We start from the raw sequence: 19,209 nt of genomic DNA, 5'->3' as shown, positions 1-19,209 counted from the left end.
CCTGTTTCCATGCTCAATCTGTTATGATGCTGTATTTTTCAATGTGGACTAAGATTTATGGTGGAGCAATAAGTAACTGATGACTTTATAAAGAATAATTTACACTTAGTGTTTTAGACAGATGTTTTTACAATGGTTATCTGTCTGGATGCATCTGTTCAGTGTGTTTTTCACATTTCCAACAAAAAGGTGACATTTTGGGCTGTAATTCTGTCATCTAATCACATGGAAACCTGCCAATTCCTATTAACATCTTGACATTTTATTGCTATAAACTTATCATAAGTTCTTCTAATGTAAGATAGATTTAAATTCTAGGAGCTGAGCCCTGTGTGTGTGTGTGTGTGTGTGTGTGTGTGTATCCATTAAATGCTTGATCCTTTGTTCCTTCTATCAACAAAACTTTCAGTCAAGTAAATCAGCTATTGTCCAGAATACGAATTATAGATTAGGCCCTGGAAGGTTAACAGTTTGTTATTTGGATACAATTGAAAATCTAGGGAAAACAAAGAGAATAAATGTGTGTAAAACTATTTCATATTAACTTCTGCACCAGGTAACTCTGACATGTCGAGCTCTTTCTATTACGACATTACCCAGTGGAGGTGCAATGGATTCTTATTACCACAATGTAGTTCTTTTGTTGTTCAACAGAAGGTGTTAACCTTTCAATTGCTACAAAATTAAAGGTTTAGCCTGGAAACCTACATCTAGACAAAAAGAAAACCTGCTTTCTGAGGCTGTAACAAGACTCATCAAAAGACTGAAAATGCTCCAGTGATTACTCTCGGGCACATCAGGATAGAGTGTATGGAAAATGTCACCATGATATTTTGCCTGTGTTGCAAATGATCAGAGGACCATGAATGTAGTCTTAATCCAATATGAAATAGACACATTGAGTGCACATCAATGAAAGTAAACAAGGTGCTCCTACTCAAAGTGTTGTTAGAATCCTTCTCAAGAAACATTTATAATTTCTCAATGATTTGTACTAATGTTAACTTGATTTACTTAAAATAATAAAATGTAATGTAACACACTTAGTATTTCTTTGTGTATTTCTTATCAAAGACAAAACTAAGATGAGCATGGTGACACACTCCCAGCAGCTTGGGAGGCTGAGATATGAGGATCAGGAGTTCAATGCCAGCCTCAGCAATGGCAAGGAACTAAGTAACTCAATGAGACCCTGTCTCTAAATAAAATATATAATAGAGCTGGGGATGTGACTCAGTAGTTGAGTGCTGCTGAGTTCAGTCCCTGGTACACTCTCCCCCCCCCCCCCACACACACAAAATACCAAACTAAGTTCAAGGTAAAAGTAACAAATGCTACTTATTCAAAAACTATGACAAGGGAATCAGTATATCATAGAGGTTAAGAGATTTTAGAAAAGAATGCATTTGCTAGAGAGAAAAGAAGAAACATGGATCAGCTTCTAATTGTAGCAGATTTCTGTTAAAGTGGGATTTTGGAAGTGGGTTTAGAGAAATTTCAAACTGGTCTTTAGTTATATCTGGCAGAACTTGGTTGCTTCAAGGGACAAGTTCCAGACATTTCAAAATAGAATGGATTGTTCATTGTTGGAACTCAGGAATGGTTTACCATAGGCAGCTATTTCTTGAGTGAACTCATGGTCACTACGGTAGTGTTCAGAGGTCAAACTCTTACGGTTTCTGTAGGGAGGGGTGACTGTTATGTCAGACAGTATTTCCTTGGTGAAATGTTTGCACTTCTTGACCATGCAGTGACCAATGAAGTCTGAAATTGATAGCCACATCTTTTTAAACCTGTTAACTGCAAGGAAAGGTATGATACAATGAAGCCATACATAGAAAATTCTCCTAAAATATATCAGCAAACAGTATTATAGACATTCTGGTCAGTGTAAGACAAAAGTTATCATAATGAGAAAATACAAAATACATTTTGTTGATATGCAGAATAAATTTAATTTTTCTTCATTTTTAACACAACAAATATCTTCTATTGTAATCACCACAGAAACAGGATATAGAGCTAACTTATTTCTCAGGAACAATCCTTTTAAGTGTGAACAACTTCCATTTACCTAGGCAGGTAAAAACTATTCTCCCTACTAGTCAAGAGATTAACCAGGAAAGGTAAAACTATTGTCCCTACTAGTCAAGAGATTAAACAGTGAATGAGCAAGTACTTACTGACACTGTAATTTGCTAGTGAAGAATGAAAGTAATGCCCTTCTAGGTACTTACAACTTACTGAAAGACAGTATATGCATGCACCAAAAACTTAAGGGATATTAAAACACAGAATAGATTTTAAGTATTTCCTGAGTTTTACAGCAAATGCAAACAGTTTGAGAGGCAGCACTAATTTTCATCGTGAATAACTATTGAGTTGAATGAGTTTTTACAAAGTTCAAGATGGTTCGAAGGGGCTATATGAAATGGGCTATGAGGAACTCAATACCTTCTTTCAGTAATGAGCATTAATAAGATTCCACTTAGCAGGTGATGTCTAAATGGAACTGGGACTAATTAAATGAACTGCTGTTGAAAAAAGTGATGGATTTCAAAGAAATCAGAGAAGAATGATGAGGCAATCACAATAGTATCATCACCTTAAATTTTTCATGCTCTTTTACAATTCTCAAATGCTTTCTCAAAAATGTAATCTTAGTCAGAGAACAACTCATGAATAATACTTATAGATAAAACCATATATTAGAGAAATTAAGTTGGCTGCCCAATGTCACTCGGCTATTAAATGGCCTCTCTTCCTATGACCATGTACCCAATCATGAACTCTCTGGACAACCCTCTGAAGTTCTCTCATCTCCAAAATTATGGCACTTGTTTTCCAATTTTTTAAAATAGCACTTCCAATGTTAACTGTACGTTAATTACAATGCTTTTTTATTTGCAAAACAATTTTCTTATGAAAGCTCATATTTCTTTTTTATAATTCTACATTACAATTTTGGATCTATGGAAAAATTGAATGGACTATACAGAGAGGTCCCATGAACATACATACATGTAGTTTCCTAAATGTATACTTAGTTTTCTCTACTATTATCAAATTATTATAATATTATATAATTATAAATAATGGACCAATATTGATATTGATACAGTCCTTTACTAACTTTTTATTTCTTAGAAAAAAATTCTTTTTATTTCAACCTAATATCTTTTTGTAGCAAAATCCTATCCATTATGCCATGTGATATTAAGTCCTACATCTCCTTAAATTAGTTTGTTTTGATTGTGACATTCTCCTAAAACTTATTTTGGATAACCATGGTTATATTCTAAGTTATATTGGTAAGGTTTTTTTTTAATAGAATATCTGAATGTTTCTGATGTTTTCCTTATGATTAACTTTTGGATATAGTTTCTTTATTTTTTTTTAGAGTATCACAATGGGAAAATGTATAGTCCATTCAATTTTTCCATAGATCCAAAAGGCATATACTATCAACATGATTTATCATTGTTGATGATAACATTGTTTATCAATAGTTATTAGATTACTATTTTCCTCATTTACATTCTCTACATTTTGGATGAAAATCTCTATATGCAGTATGCACATAAAGAGAAGAAACTTATATTCCACCTGTTTGAGAAATTCTGCATAGAGACCTTATCTGTTGTTACGGTTCGGATATTAGGTGTCCCCCCAAAGCTCCTGTGTTAATATAGGAGCTAAAATGATTTGATTATGAAAGCAGTAACCTAATCAGCATCCCAGTCTGAACAGGTTAACTGGGTGGTAAATGTAGGCAGGTGGCTGTAGTGGGTAATTGGGATGCCCACTAAAATTTCAAAAGAAGACCTGGGAGGTCAAACAAAGTATATTAGGATCAAAATTCCTGTTGGCTACCCCTAAGAGGGTGATAACATGAATTTGAAGGATGCTAAAATTGGAATGAAGACCCCAGAAATTAAGAGATTCCAGTAACATGGGCTCTCTGCTGAAGAAATCTGCAGAGTAAGCCAGGTTCAAAGAGAGGCCATGTGTGCAACCTGCAAAGCCAAAGGGGCAGAACTGTCCAATTCTTTGGATATAACATCTTGCTACCATGTAGCTCAGATGCCAGAGGCATAGCTATAGGAAATGTTAGCCCTGTATGAGTTCTTACAAACTGGGTTTAGGTCTGTTTGGTCACTTCCCTTATTTTCTCTTACTTCTTGATTTTGGAATGGGATTGTTTACTCTGTGCTGTTATATATTGGGTATATGTAATTTGCTTTTGATTTTAGTTACTTAAAGCTCAATTTGCTTTTAATTGCAGATGAAACTTTGGACTTGGACTTCTGGGAAATGCTGAGACTGTTAAGATTATGGGAACTCTTGGAAGTGGATTACATGCAGTTTGCATTGTGACATGAATGTGAGCTTTTAGGGGGATGGGGTAGAATGCTATGGTTTGGCTCTAAGTTGCCCCCAAAAGCTGCTGTGTCAAAACAGAAGGTAAAATTGCTAGATTATAAGAGCTGTGACCTAACCAGTCTATCTTAGTTTGACTGACTGACTGACTAACTGGGTGGTAACTGTAGGTAGGTGGAGAGTAGCTAGAGGAGATGGATCATAAGGTTGTGTCCTAAAAGGGCTCATCTTCCCTGAATTCTCCCCACCCAACCCTCTGTTTCTGAGCTTGCATAAATAGAGCAGCATTTCTCCATCATGCCCTTCTGTGTTTATGTTTAGCCTTAAATTGGATCCAAAACAATGGAATTGCCCCACTATGGAGTAAAACTCCGAAAACTGGAGAAAAAAGAAGCTTTTCCTTCTCTAAGTTGTCCTTGTGAAAAAATGCTTTTCCTTCTCTAAATTTTTCTCTGTTTTAATCACAGTGATGAAAAGCTGGTGTTTTAGTCAGTTTTTTTTTCTTTTCCTGCTGTGAGTAAAAGATCTGACCAGAAAAACAATTTTAGGGAAGAAAAGTTTATTTGGGAACTGATGATTTCAGTAGTCTCTATTGAGAGACAATAGACTCCATTCCTTGAGGCTCCAGGTGAGGTTAAATATTATGGCAGAAGAGTATAGCAGAGGGAAGCAGCTCACATGATGATCAGAAAGCAGAGAGAGAGAGACCCCATGCTACTCATCTGATACAAAATATATACCTCATAGTCATGTCCCCAATGAACCACTTCCTCCAACCACACCCTTTCTGTCATGGGATTAATTCAGTGATTAGGTTCAGGCTATGACCCAAGCAATTCTCCTCTAAATTTTCTTGTATTACCTCACATGGGAGCTTTTGGGGGACACCGCATCTAAACCATAACAGCTGAATAACACAATTTTTGTTTGTTTGTTTGTTTGTTTATTTATATCCATGTGAACTCATGAATTATGCTTTGAATTATAATACAATACTACTTAATTTTGTTGCTTTAATTGTTGCAGTTTTGGCCATTGAAAGTTCTTTCATTTGATTCTCAGTTTGTTTTGTTTTGATTTTTACTCTCACAAGTTTGTTTTTCTTTTTTTCAATATTGTTACTTCTTTACAATATTTGTTAATTCGCCCTCATTTTGTGTGAGTAAAAAGTATAAATTGCTGAGCAAGTTAAATCATCTATATCCCCTACATGACACCTCCTGTGTCTATTTCTAAATATAAAGGAGACTAGTGTGAGTTAATTATAGCTCAGCTATATCATTAGTTTTTATAATTCTCAGTTTTCCTCCTTTGTGTGTATGTGTTTGTAAATCTTTGCCCTTGGATGTTGGATGACATTATTTGTTTATTTGTTCTTATTATATTCCTTATTAACAGTTTGGGCAATGTCTTGGCTATCATGAATAAAACTGACATGAATTTTCAAAACAACAACAACAAAAACTTGGGGAATACACAATATTTATATACAATATGTATTTTTATTTTTTCTGTGGACATTTATCAATGTTCAAGGAAAGAAAAATAAGTAGTGCTGTTAAGAAGAAAATGAGACTTTTTAGGAGCTTTGCTGCAATGAATGATTTAAGGTTTTTAGGATTTTTAACATGAATTTTGAGGGTACACAATTCAGCACAAGGTTCCAGGCTATGCAGATGCTGCAAGCCTGGAACCATATGTTGTGAATTACTGGCTTAAATATTGAATGTAAAATCAGGGATTTAGATTTGCTAAGAAAAGCTGACAATGATCAAGATAATCAGTGGTACAACACCAATGAGGAGAAAATGGGCAATAACTTCTGGATAAGTTATTGTCACTCTACCAATGGTAGTTGTGAGTAACAATCACACAGTGTGGGATTATGGGGAAGGCTTATTTGGGGTCAGTAGCATTCTTTTTTCTTCACCTTCTGTGGATTCTGATTCAATCAAGAAGGTATGTCCACATGAGGATTCAAAGGCACTAGAAACTTAGCCTTCATAAATAATTTGTAGACTCACCAATTGATATGTTTTTCTGATTTCCTCATATTATTGCTTTCAGTATATGACTCTTAGAAGTGGGCTTTCCAGGTGGCCTTCCAGTTGGGAGGATTATAATATTATGCCAATCAGTAATCTTTCTTTCAGAGTTTTCCAGGACAATTGTGACAGAGTTTTCTCTAGAAACAAGGTTAAGGTAGGCAAGTATTTCTGCTTACTAATATGATCCTTGCTTTTTTTTTTTTTTTAAGCTCACAATCTGAAGTGGTTGGCCCTTCGGAATATCTGTCAAACCTAGGAACCTCCAGTAATATCTCCTGGCACTCTACCTTGCTTAAAGTTTGACTTTTGTAAACTCTCCCCATCAAATGACCATGACTAGACTTATTAAATAGTAAGTAGCTCCAGGTTACTAGGAATCCACTAATGTCACTTTTTCAAACTCTGATCATTATTATGATCTGTAATGATTTCTCTTAATTTCTCAGATACTTTATTATAGGATAAAATAAAATAGTTTTGTCAAGTATGGTGGTGCATGCTTGTAATCCCAGTGAATCTGGGAAGCTGAGTCAGGAGAATCACACATTCAAAGCTAGCCTTAGCAACTTAGCAAGAACTTAAGAAACTTAGTGAGAACCTGTCTCAAAAAAAAAAAAAAAAAAAAAAAGGGAAGGGTAGGGGGAAAAGGTGTTGTGCTGGGAATGTGACTCAGTGGTAAATCCACCCTGGTACAAAAAATAAAAATAAAAAAAGACTTTACATGTGTGTTTATATTTATTTGCTCTTCTGAATGTTTGATTTTGCTGTTAGTTCTATCTAGCAAATAGACATTTTTATTAAGAATTTCTCTTGGATATCTAGATTGTCATATTACTAGAAATGCTTCTCTTTATATTACTTTCATTTTTGGCAACTTTCTTGAAAAGAGTTTCTACAGTCATTACCTCCTTTTTATCAACTTCGATTCAATTCAGTCTTAAATGTGAAAGAGATCTTAGTAGTTTTATATTTGAAACTATGCCTTATGATAGGAGAGATTGGCAGAAAATCCACCATCATTGAGGCCAGAGCAGAAGAGAGGTGTTTCAGAAAAAACATTTGTCAGGTGCGATGGCGCATGCCTATAATCCCAGTGGCTCTGGAGGCTGAGGCAGGAGTATAGTTTAGTTCAAATCCAGCTTTAGCAAAACTGAGGCACTAAGCAACTCAGTAAGACTCTGTATCTAAATAAAATACAAAGTACAGGTCTGGGGATGTGGCTCAGTTGTTAAGTGCCCCTGAGTTCATTCCCCGGTTTAAAAAAAAAAAAATTGTTTTAACAAGTATTAAGGAGAAATCAATACAAATAGTATTATCTGAAATTTTCTATTTCGAGTATGTGTTTATGTGTGTATACATATGTGCATATAAGAATGAGAAGAAGGGAGTAACAGATCACTGAAATAAGGAAACCTGAGAGACAGTACAAACATCTCATCTTTTTCTCTTTTTCAGGTCTCATATATGATTAATTACAGAATGTTAAAATTTAGACTTCTAAAAGATTCTCAATTTTGTCTGCCTAAGGTTTTACCTCGATTACATCTACCCTACCAACAACTGTCACTTTGCTTTAGACTTTTTTTTTTAATATTTATTTTTAGGTGTAGATGGACACAACACAATGCCTTTTTTTTTTTTTTTTTAGTGTGGTGCTGAGGATGAAACCCTTGTCCCGCCTGTGCTAGGCGAGCGCTCTACCACTGAGCCACAATCCCAGACACTAGACGTTTTTTTTTTTTTTTTTTATCCTTTATATCAGGGATCAGCATAATATCCTTTCATTCACTTTAATCCTTCTATTATGCTTATGCTACCATCTTCTTACATAATTTTTGACTCCATTTGGACTAACTCAGAAGTATTCACAGTTAGATTAACATTAACCTTGAATTCCTGGTTTTAAGTGACACTCTTGCCTCAGCCTCCTGAGTAGCTAGGACTTCAAGTGCATTGACAACACACTGTTTTCTGTTAAGATATATTTAATACTAGTATAATTGATGAAAGTGTTCAAAAGTTGAGTCCAGGTTCTTAGAATATCTATCTATCTATTATCTATAACTATCATAATATAATAATTTTGTTCTATAATGCAGTTGATCATAGGCTATATCTGGCTGCTGAGTATCCTTTTCCTCTAAAGAAGATAAAGAATTCTATGTTCTTATTTAAACTAAAATTACCAAAAGATACAGCATCATTAGTATCTGATAAATTACTTTCTCATGTGAATATAAATCTTGTTTCTCTTTCTATTCTGCTTGTAGGTTATCATAAAAATTCATTAAATGCAATGTAACATATTTAATCCCAGGGATTTGAATTTCTTTTTTCATTGTTGGCAACTAAATTTGTAATTTAACTTATTTCTCTTTAAATGAATGGAAAGGAATAAAAACAGAGGTCTAACTCAGAAACATAAAAAATAGTGATTAAAAAAAAACCTAGTTGTTTCAGAGGTAGGGTTACAACTACATGTAGTAAGACTTCTTAGTTATTTGGGTTAGTGATCTAAAACCAGATTCCACTCTTGTCTCTGGAAATCTAAGGGAATGAATCCATGATCAACAACAAAAACCTAGTCTTCAAGCTTTTCTATTTTTAATTATAATATGCATCAAATTATGGTAAATACTTTAACATGTTTTTTTTGTTGTTGTTTGTTTTTTTGCTGACACAGAGAATTCTAGGGAAAATTGCCACTATTTATCAGAACTTTAATACAACATTATTATTCAACAGCTATTTGTTAGCTGCACCCAAAGGGATCGTTTATTTTCTTTACACTACTATTGCCATTTTCTAATACTTTATTACAAATGAGAATGTGTGGCTAGATTAAAATTTTTGGTAGATTTTCACTATGTTTGCAAATTTACATGATGTTATCTTTTATTTTGAATATATATAATAAGGCCACATATGGACAAAATTCCTCTAAATAAAAGAGACTCATATAATAATTGCATATATTAAGGTAAACACTAAATCTGTTTTTATTATTGCATTTTAATTATCCCAAATAATGGGTTTCCTTGTGACATATCCATACCAAATTAGTCCACAAGTACATATTGCTAAGATTGTTTTCAGGTTTTCAAATCATCAACAATGTTTTTAAATGAAGAAATAATGTGTCCATGTGTTTATTTTTCACATCATCTCTATCATTAAACTGTCTTGTTCTTAACTATTTTCTTATGCTCCCACAGAACCCATATAAAATGTTTTTATTGTGTATTTGGATTTTATGTAAAATAAATTAAGTTGCTTAGGACAGCAATGAGACATTGATACAGAAAAAAAAAATACAGTTTTTAATGCTTTGTTATGTTTAATATTAAGGCTGAATAGGAAGGTATATTTGAATAAACAGCCCAGTTCAGTATTAGACTTAACAGTTTATGTTAAGAATCAAGAAAATTTTCCATGGAGCAGAAAACTATAAATATTTTTTGAATAAGTAATTTTATTCATTTCTCCAAACAACTTATCCAATCTAGAAAACTGTAAATATAAATAAAAGCACTCTGGCCCATAAAATGAAAACAATATTCATTTTTACAAACATTTTCAGCCTTCTCTTATAACTCTGAATAAAAGTCATGCTTGAAACTTTGACAACATTGGATATGTATGCTGCATCATTCAATATTTCTCAGGGGTTTGAAAATAAGAAAGCTATGTTACAGAAATTAGGATTGATTTTTTTCTCTATACTTATGAAACATAATGCATTTAAGGACCAGAATTTGAATTTGCAAAATTTCATTGATAAATTCATACCACTATGTTTCCAAAGAATGCCAGGATTATTAAATCCACTGGCTGAAGAAGTAAAAAAGTTGTATGGAAACAACTCAGATCAACTTCTAACTAGAACATTGGGAAATTAAGCAAAAATGTATCATTTATGGAATTTTTCTCACATTAAAAAAATAAAAGAAAAACTTGAACTTGGGTAAATACCAGACATTGGTTTGGATAAGAATCATGTACATTCCTCACTCTGTGCCAGTTCTGAGTCTGGACTGTGATTCACAGAACAACTGTGTGGACTTCCTCTTTTGTTTATTCTGATTGAGTCTGCATGCTTTGAAAGAACAAATGCAGGATCAAGGCAATATGACCTACTTTTGCCATTTTTCCTTTTTCTTTTATTCTCTTCTGCAATTCCTGAGAAAGACCTAAGCTGATAATATAATATACCTGGTAACATTTTATGCAACATGCTGTAGGAAGTGTAAAAAAATGTAAAAAAGCTGATACTCATAAGATTATGAAAATAAATCATAGCCTTTTTTCTGGAGAATTCATTTTGATGAGACCACAAATATCTGGAATATCTCAAAAAGCAGAAAGACAGGGTAGGGCCTTAGACAAGTCATAAATTCAATACATTTTTAAAATCTTCTATTAATAAGCATAATTGTTTAAAAAATTCTTTTTAGAAAGATGTTGAATTTGAATAGCAACTATACATTTTGTAAATTAAAGTAGTTAAATATTAAATTGTACTAAAACAAATGGCAAATTATGACAATGGATAGAGAAATAACATGCTATTACTGTAAAATAAAATTTCTTATTACTCAGGCTAAAGTCAAGATGAACATAGAAGATATAAATATATAAGTTTTCTTTTTCTAACTTGGAAAATACAGGAGAAGATAAAACTAGTATAATAGTTTCAAGACTGCTGGGTGATTCCTATTTTGAATTAGGAAATTTATAACCAAATTTCTTCTGGAAGAGAATAAGAAACATAATTTGAATCTCATTTTCATATTAAACTCTATAATAGATGGAAAATATTCAGTCTAGATTCCCTAATTGTTAGGTGACTCATCAATAGAGGTCCTTACCAGAAATTATTATTGTATAATGTCAGAATTGAGGTTTAAAAACTTTAAATTTATTTTTCTCAGATTTATTCACTTATATGTCTATCCAACAAATATTTATTTATTTTTACTTTTTCAGATGGTATTACACAGTGTCTAAAATAAGGGTTAGAAAATCGTACACCTATAGAGAGGCTGGACAAATAATCTAAATGGACAAAGTTGATCTGCTGTGTGGCATGAGATTCCCTAAGGCACAACAGTTTCCTGCTCCAATATGGTTAAGTGGCACAGTTTTTCTAGACACATCATTTTTATTAAAAATTGAATAGCTGAAATTTTATTTGTAATATTCTGATTTTTAATACCCACATCTAACTCATTTAAAAATCATACACAAGCCAAACAAACTGTTTACAGTCCTGATATTACCTGCCCCTTTAAATTTTTGCCTGTTATTAGCTTAAGAAGTATCATTGACTGCATTTTGAATTTTTATTCAGGTTTTGGAAAAATCAATAAAAAGTTTCCAATTTTGTCATTGGTTCTAATGACATACATACTTCTGCTGTTCTCATTTAATAATACTCAGTATTTTTTTGTCAGTTGCTTGGATGGCAACATCTATCAGTTTATCTTTAAGGTTGTCTGATTATATCAATTTTGAATGGAAGAAATGCTACACTTTACTATAGATTACACTTAAAAGTAAAAGTGTTCTGAGGAAAAACATAGCAAGATAATATTATTTGGGTAAAAAGTTATTGTATGTGTACATATAACACACACACAAATTATAGAAAGATTCATGGGGGTTGAGCCAATTTTATCACAAGTCATGTTCACACAAATTATTTGGAATTCATAGAAATTTTAGAAACGTGGCTGTGTTTCAAGAGATGCAGATTTTGTAGCTTGGAAAAGGGCCCTTTAAATAAGCCTCCTGTGACTTAAGGTGCATGGTTATAAGATGGATCTTTTAACCACCATGGTGAACTAAAAAATTAGTGAAGCATAGTTATTGATATCTTCTTAATGTGCATATTCTAGATGGTTGAAAACTAAGTAAGCACATTATGTGTGTGAAACTTATTGGCTGACAAGTTTAAATAATATTAAAATAATAATAAGGAGTACTAGTTAACATTGAGACCATCATATCACTCCCAAACATAGAGCTACTATATGTTATACTGATTTTACACATAGAGAACAAGAGTATGTCAGATGTTTTTCTGTGGGTTAGGTTGCCAAACATTGTGTATTTAATGAATGGTTGATCTACCTGAAGAGAGAACAACTAGGGATACTCTTACTGGAAATGGGGGGAGGATAATGCAGTGTGGATGTCTGTATATTTAGTGTTTGTTTACAATTTTTGTCATGAAACTGTGTTATTTATCTTAAACTTTCTCTGTTAATATAACCATTTTTTTCTCCTAAGTAGGAAGATATAGAGTTTGTTAACAGTGGTGAGGAGCCCGTTTGTGATCGTCTTCGACACCCTTGGTTGGTTATAAGTTATGTACATTCTTTGCTGTTTTTCTGTTTCCTTTTCTCATTGCATGAAAGTATTCAGCAAGATAGCTACTTCAATCCTGCCAGCCAGTCTCCTTCTTCCCCTCTGTCCCTTCCCTGGAATTGTGCTGGTCACAAATGAAAATATGTTCAAAGATCTTACTCTACTCACGATTTCAGAGAACTAGCCATAACATGGTGGCTTTATCAGGACAGAACAGGATGATATTATGATATACTCTAAAGAGTAGGAAAAAAGCTAGACTATTTGGATTTGAATCCTCAACATGCCACTCTGTGACTTAGTGCAAATTATTTAAATTATCCTTTCTTGGTGTATAATAACACTACAGCATAATATCATTGTCAGTGCTCTGTAACTGTTTGTTATCATAATTATCATTAGAAAGAAACAAAAGTTGGGAGATTCTCTCACAAATGTATTTGCAGTGGGCAGAATGTGCAAAATGTGATTCCTTACTCATGGCCAGCATTGTACTCCATTGACCTGGTTAGGGCATGTAGGTAAACATTACCACATGCTGTGTCAAAACAAAGGAGACGTTATAATTAGAAAAGTTCCAGGAGAGATTTTTAAAGCTAACTTAAACTTGATGTTAAACTCTGAGATGGGAGGAGGAGAAGGAGGAAGATAAGGGGTAAGAAAATATATTGGTGGCTTTCACATATTGATTATTTTTAAAATTATTGAGGTAACAAACGTGTAATTTTAGCATTCTACGTATATTTTTTTTCCTTCTTTTTAATGTTCTATTTTTTATTTGCTCTAATTTTTTTCACATGACAGTAGAGTGCATTTGACATATCATACATATATGGAACATAACTTCTCTTTCTTCTGGTTATACATGGTGGAGAATCACACCAGTTGTGTAATGTAATCATATATGTACATAGGGTAATAATGTCAGATTCATTTTACTATCCCTCCTACCCCGATTCTCCTTCCCCTTCCTTTACTCCCCTCTGCCTAACCCAAAGTATCTCTATTCTTCCCCAGACCCTTCATCTTATAGTGAATAAGCATCCACATATCAGAGAAAATATTTGGCCTTTGGTTTTGGGGAATTGGCTTATTTTACTTGACATGATATTCTCCAGCTCCATTCATTTACCTGCAAATGCCATAATTTCATTTTTCTTTAAGGCTGACTAATATTCCATTGTGCATGTATACCACACTTTCTTTATCCATTCACATGTTGAAAGTATCTAGTTTGGTTCCTTACTTTAGCTATTGTGAGTAGAGCTGCTATAAACATTGATGTGGCTGTCACTGTAGTATGGTGATTCCACTTAGACCACTCATGGAAAGACACTGAAAGAGGAATCATGCTGGAAAGAAGCATCAAAAGAACTTGTTATTACTATCTTCACTACTATCTCTTTATGGAGAAAGATCACCATTTTTTTTTTTTTTCCTATTCTCTGTTAGAAGTAAGGGAGAAGAAATAAGATACTTATAAGATATTTCATTTCAGTTACTGGAAAAAGTCTACAGATTATAAGTATTAAAATCAGTCATTGGGTATCTGTGGCTATGCCATGCCTTTCTTTAACAATCATTTAAATCATAGAATAAATTTTATCATTTTAATTACAGATTAGAAGTTAATTTTTCCAGATCATTTTTAGGAAAGAGAATTAATGATTGACAGACATCCTGTTTTTCACTCATAATTGTTCCTCATTTAGTCCATAACCTTCTGCATTGGTCTCATTTGTCCACATTTCATACATGAGAATGAGGCTCTCAGGCTTGGTAGCACTAAGGGCCTAACCCAAGCTTATGTGATTAGTCATCTTTTAAACCAGCTTGCAAATTGAGGATCTGACCACTATGAATCTCTCCATTTTCTTCTGGATGATGTTTCTCTGCACTAAAATACTTTACAATAATCATGTCTCTTTTGTCCAATTTCTTCCCATAGTGTAGCACCACATTATTTGTCTAGAACTACATATATACTTGATTCACCAGCTCCCAAATCTTTAGTAACTTCCCACTTCTTATGAGATTAATTCAAAATTCCTTGGCAGAACACAGAAGGTTTTGAGCAACTTGTTTCCAAACTATTTCTTTGGCCTTGTTCTGATCCCTCCAAAGAAGCCTCCTGTCATGCAGATTTACCTTGCTCTGTAGAATAACAAGATGCCTCAACCCACAAAATTCTTTCTGCCTGGAATACTTTTAACAGTATTATCTGCCTAGCTCATTTAAATCATTTTCTGAAGGCTGCTGTAAATATGCTCTCTGTGACACCCACAAGAGAACTAATTTTCCCTCCTTTGTGATATCACATATCTTTTGTACATTTCCACCTTGTAATCTATCCATTACATATCAGTACCCATGATTGAAATACAAGCCACTTGAAGCAAGATACTAGTTTTATTCATGTTTCTGTCCATAGTATCCAGTTCTTGGTAGGTGCCCCTAAATTTACTTAGATAAATTAATGTGTGAGCATAAAATAGTTACTGCTCTTTTTAACCTCTTTTAAAAGTAAACTTCAATCCACCATGGATATGTTCTCTGGTTAAATTATGAATTTATGAACTATATATTTATAAAGTAGTGGTTATTGTTTATTTTCACTAGCAATGTAAATATAATTTCTCATGAAAAATTACTAGAATTTTTAAAGCATCCTCTAATTCAATGGCAAAGTGATTATCAAAAACATGACTTTGATATTTAAAATTAATAGCAAGTATATCAGCATAATTATTATTGAATAATTTTAAATACCTGAAATAGATATTATTTCTCTGCAACAAGAGATAGTTTGTATCATGCATGTATAAGATTTCTCCCTTAGGCCAAATTTAAATGTAGCTTCATAAATATCTACTACTCATTTTATGTTAGGAGTAAGATATACAGGACAGAAGTCATAGCTGATTGGTCAAAGAATTAGTAGAATAAAATTCCCTTGAAGCTCTATGGAATGAATACTAGGAAATCTTCAGTAAATTTGCATTTGTTTTTTTTATAAACAAACTTAGAAGCCATTTCAAAAAACACGCATTTTGCTATTTTATGCATATCTTGTATAATCGTTCATTTTTCTGAAGACATGCATGGGGACTAGATAAAATTCTTCAGAACTCCTAACTCTATACTTACTGTCTGGGGTAATGATAGTTGAGACTCACATTTGATCTGCTTTGAGCCTTTTGTAATATTTTATTTTCATTAATAATACATCTAAAATTGATATGCAGGTACTTCAGAATTTAATATACACATTGTCATTCATTTCATTTTTTTAAGAGGGCAATTCTTAAAGTATTTTAGTAACTAGATTAATCCTCTGATACCTACATGTTTTAAAAATGTTTTGCATATGAAACATGAAATGTTTCACTATTCTCTCATCCTTATCAGCATATTAATTTCAATGGATATCACACCAATTAGAGATTTGTTTTTCCATCTTAGTCCATGTGTGTTTTGGTTGTTATATGACATTGGAAATTGTCTTGTAGAGGACTGCATTATTACTAAAACAAAGATGGAGTAGTTTACTTAGGTAATGCATTATTTCTAATCTCCTATCATTATGTGTCATGACAAAATCTTGATTGATGCTGTTGAAATGGCCTCTACCAAAGCCATTTACAGCTGCAACTTGGATTCTTGAAGATCTCGATAATGCCAAGAACAGAGAGCATAGGTTTGCCTGGCCTTGATGAATGTTACCCACACATTTGAGTTATTAACTCCAGCAATGTATCACCCTGGAAAATCTGAGAAAATAAAACAATTTTAGAAAAGAGCTATAAACTGTTTCAGGAAATGGTGTATTTTCGTCCATCCTTTCAAACAGCACCACAAATTAATTAAGAAATCTTAGTTCAAACCTCACAAGTATGTAAAGGTTTATGTGTTAAATCATAGGAAAAGCCTAAAATTGTACACTTAACTTTAATTGTACAAACAAATCTCTAAATAAAAAAGACAATTTAAATAGCTATTGTAAATTTCATTTATAAATGCAATAGTGTGTTTCAATAATAAAGATTTTAATATTTTAATCAATCAAATGTATTTAGGTTACTCTCTTTTTTTACTCTTTACTAGAGGTGGAAAAGTAAAAGGAATCCTAATTCACCCTTTACATATGCAAATTACAGTGATGTCAGGTTAAAGATTCTAACTTTCTCTGCTGTCCCTTTCCACCTTGACTCTGAAGGCAGAGATATTAGTTCTGTACCTTCATTACTGCCGGCCTCACATATATATCTTGTCCATGAGGGAAAAATCCTCTGCAAATTCAGAACTAGAAACACATTGACTTGCATCATAAAACAGAAGCTACATTATTTTACTTTTTTTCCCCAAAGCTGTTGAAGGATCCCCAAAGCTAAATTTCAGTTTTTGTTCTCTGTTTCCAAATTTCTTTAAGATAAAAAATTTTCCTTTGTTATTATCTTATTACCCAAATTTTAATAGTGTTTAAGCAATTCCCTATAAACCATCCTATATGATTTTTGAAAGCACACTTGCCATACATAATTCAATAGACTTATTGAAAAGAAAATCTTTGTGGAACTACTTGACTGACGACTTATAATAAATAAATAGCCGCCTGCCTCAAAGTATTTTCCCTGGTAATGTCCAAAATTCTACTGTTAATAAAGAATGGTTGGAACAAGTAATTTTCTTTTTTCGGCCAGTTGATGTACAGGAGTTCATTGCATTACTCTCCTTAAGTGACTAACAAGATCAGGCAGCCAGCTATTTGGTTGGGTGGACAGTGTGGAAATCAGACCAAACTCAACCAAACTCTCACAGTGGCCTCTGAAAAGGAAAGAATACTAAAGCAAAAAGATGCACTTTCCAACTTTATCCTAAGAATGACCCTTCCTCCATTTCTATATAGGACTCTCCAGAAAATAGAAAGGAATAAGGAAATAATCTATTGAGAACAAGCTATGCTGGGTAGGGCTAGTATAAGGACAGTCACAAAGTTACAACATAGACACTCCTGTCTTCCACAATCATCATTTATCCCCAGGATGGAAGTCTCTGCCATTTTTGGCTGATGTTCCATTATATGAAAACTCTTTCTATTTCATACCAATAAGTTAGCATGCTAAGAAATTTTATTGGTTGTGGTAACTCTTTAAAAATGTTGAGACACCTATGCCAGTATATTTAGTATTCCAAAGTGCTGGGTATGGTAAAAGTTTTAAATTTTGGTCAGTTTAATATTCTATGAGGCTTAGATTGTTCATTAATTTAATTATTTCTCATATTTTTTTCACTACCCTATTACTATTGACATTTGGGAAATTTCATTTAGTTAATAAAGCTACTGTCTTATGTGTATCAAAATGTTTCCCAGATAGGCAGTTGGCTACAGACATTTTTTTTTTTTTTCCGGGGCGGGGGGGCGGGTTCCTTTATATTTGGATTTATGTATCCAAAGTTTCTTTGTAAAATCAATTATTTGTGTAATTTTCCATTACTCCAATAAAAATGTGAGCCTGTACAGCCTCAAGTAATAATCTACCAGGCTTTTCTTGAGCTGAGTAGTTTGAAGGACTAACTAAGGCATCCAAGTACTTTTTACACAATCAAACACTCACTTTGCTGAATGTCTGGTGAGTTAAAGAACTAAAAAAAAATTGACTAAATAATAAATTTAATCTCAAATATTAGGTTATGAATTGTGCAAATGTATTTCCAATAAAGAAAAATGTATCTTGCTATTGGAACTTAACAGGAAAATAAGAAATTTACAAAAACAGAAATACAATGTTGTCTCCAAGAGAATGATTTCTTTTTTCCAAGGGACTTTTTTTTTTGCAAAATATTTCCCTATTCCAAGGGATAGTTTTCAGTAATACCAACCAATTTATCATTCATAGTATGCAGGGTACACTCACTGTTAAGAATATCTTTTGAAATTGAAATTTAAAAAGAATACATGAAGTTTTAAAGAAGAGAGTTAGAGGAAGCAGTTAAGACTACTCAGGCACTTCTTTTTGTATGCCTGACTCTCACTGTTTTGAAGAAGGCATACAGAGATTAACTAGGAAACCACACAGTGAAGGCCTTATACCAGGAAAAGTTCATAGGTCTTTTAGGTAAATTTATGAACAGAGTATAAATTCACACTAAGTAATATTTTATTAAATGATATGTTTCCTCTGAGCTTTTTTCTCTTTAAAAATATAAAAGGCTATAATAGAAAATTTTGAATCAATCAACAATGACATCTTTCCATCAGTCCAAAACAATTCATAAAATTTATTTTTAACAGATTTTTTAAATTACTTAATATTAACTGGAAATTAAAAACTGTACTCCAGATAATTTAATAGTTCATAAAACCTTTGTCCTAATAAAAATCCCCACCTTGTTTTTTTCAATAGTGTTTCAT

Source organism: Callospermophilus lateralis, chromosome 10 (assembly GCF_048772815.1).
Source record: "Callospermophilus lateralis isolate mCalLat2 chromosome 10, mCalLat2.hap1, whole genome shotgun sequence".
Classification (NCBI taxonomy): domain Eukaryota; kingdom Metazoa; phylum Chordata; class Mammalia; order Rodentia; family Sciuridae; genus Callospermophilus; species Callospermophilus lateralis.
Note: the sequence above shows the minus strand (reverse complement) of the source record.